Below are 2,379 nucleotides of genomic sequence, written 5' to 3' on the forward strand. Positions count from 1 at the left end.
TGGGACATCGGCAGCCCAAAGCGCGCACCACACCACGCTTCCAGGCGGGCAGCGGGCAGACGGACGCAGCAGGGCTGCTTTTCCGCGTGCGGGACACGTCCCCGAGAGGCCCTCCCCACGGCTTGGCGCCGCCGAGCCTCCCCGACGCACCCGAGCGCCACTTTGCAGCAGAGCTTTCGCATCGGTCACAGCGGAGAAAGCGCGGGGAGGTGCCGCCACCCAACCCCGGCTGCGGACAACGATTCCCTTTTATTAGCGAGACAACATCGGGACGGGACCACGGCGGGAGGAGGCCACGGCAGGCCACGCTCCCGGCCCCACGGAACCCTTCCGAGCGTGCGAGAAAGCGCCACCGACCATGCCCACGGGCCACCGGCTTTCGCCCGCCTCGCGGCGATCGGCTTTCCCTCCGGAAAAGCCAGGGGGAACGGCAAACAGCGGAGGGGAAAAAAAAAAGGCACGACAGCGCGCGTCACATAACCCCGTGCTACCCACGGGGGCCGCGGGCCTGGGGGGCGAGGCGCGCGCCTCTCACTCCCCCCCCCTTTAATCCCAACGACCTCTCAAAGAACGCCTCCTTCTCGTCTCTCTCCCTTTCGGCGTTCGTGGCCCGCGCGCCTTTGTGCCGCGCTTCTCCGTCGTGCCGCGGCGGCTTAAGGCCGCGAGAAAAAAAAAAAAAACAAACAGCGTAAGGCCGGGGCAGGCACCCCCCCAGTGCAACCGCACAAGCCGGCACACACGCCTGAAACAGCGGACCTTCTCGCAACCCAGCCCACCGGCAACCACGGCAGCCGGGACAGGCCCGACACCACGGGCCGCCCCAGCGTCGCGGCTCAGTCGATGCCGGCCGAAAACAAGGAAGGGCGAGGCGCCGCCGCCTCGCCGGCAAGCATTCTCACAGGGCTCTCTCTTGTCGGGCTTCCGGTCCGCTCTCGGCAGCCGGCCACCGCAGGCCGGCCGCCGCCCCTGAGACCTTCCCGCCCGCTACGCGGGTTCCCCAGCTTAGGGCCGAGGAAGGGGGACGACTTCAACACACAGCGGGGGGGGGGGCGAGGCGCCGCCGCCCCGCCACAACATCGGGCGACTCCCGTCACCGAGCCCCTCGGCCAACCGGGCGAGGCCGGAGGCAAGGCCGCACGCCCCACCGGAGCGTCCCCGTGGCACCGCCGACACACCAAGCACAGGTCGGGAGCCGGGAACGGGGCGCCGCCACCTCGGCCAACTGGGCCCATCCTCGGAGCTCTCAGGGAAGGGCCGGGAAAAGCCCCGTCGGGGCTCCGCGAAACAGAGCGCGCCCCGGCCGCGTCCACCCCACCGGCTGCCAGCCACCGCACCAGACTGACAGCCGAAAACCGAGCCCGCCGAGCGGGCACCGGCTTAAGGCCGGGCAGAAAAGGAACGAGGCGCCGCCGCCTCGGCCACCACCGGACTTTCCCCTGCGGCCCCCCTGCACGGAGTCGGCAGCCGCCAGGGTCGGAGGGAGGATACACTCACGGGTCTCTCGCCACCCCACCTAGGCCGACAAGCGGCTCACACAGTCTCTCTCTTTTTCGGCCTTTCCCATCAACTGGGGCTGTGAAACCAGGATAAAAGCCACGCGACTCATATCCCGCTTATTCGACACTCTTCGTTCTGGCAACCGCGCGCGCGGCCGCCGCTCTCGACCTTCGACACAGGCACCGCCAGCCTGCGGGGACACGGCCCATCACCCGCTCCCATAATACGGACAGACGAGTCCAAGGCCCCGGACGCCTCCAAGAGAACCAATCGTACTTGACCGGGGCGGTGCGCTGGCGCACGCCGCCTCCTACCATGACGCAACTGGAGGCAGCCAGAAACAGCGACCCCTTGGTGAACTTCCAGGACGGGTGGGGCAACAGGTCTACCCGGCCCCTGCCGAAATTTGCCTAAGTCCCGCCGGAGCTGGGTAGACCTGTTCGCCCCGCGACCGGGCACCACCGCGGCGCCACGCCGACGGTTTCGGGGCGCGGCCGGCGGCCGCGGCCGGGCCCGGATCCGGGTAGACCTGTCCGCCCGGAGCCTTCCCCGGGCCGGGTAGACCTGTTCACGCCGAGACCGGGCGCCGCCAGGGGAGCCACGCGGGCAGTTTCGTGGCACGGCCGGCGGCCGCGGCCGAGCCCGGATCCGGGTAGACCTGTTCGCCCTCTGGCCGGACGCTGCCGGGACAGTACGCTGACGGCTCCGGCAACCGCTGGTGGCCGCAGCCGACCCCGGAGACAAGGCATCCTCCTGCCATCCCTGAGCCGGGGGAACCCCACAGCCCCGGAACGCCCCGGAACCGTATGGCTCTAGCAGCCCTGTCCCGCCTGAGAACCCGGTTTCAAGACCAATACGTATTTTCGACAAAACTCAACCTTT

This window comes from Aphelocoma coerulescens, unplaced genomic scaffold (genome assembly GCF_041296385.1).
Source record: "Aphelocoma coerulescens isolate FSJ_1873_10779 unplaced genomic scaffold, UR_Acoe_1.0 HiC_scaffold_146, whole genome shotgun sequence".
NCBI lineage: Eukaryota > Metazoa > Chordata > Aves > Passeriformes > Corvidae > Aphelocoma > Aphelocoma coerulescens.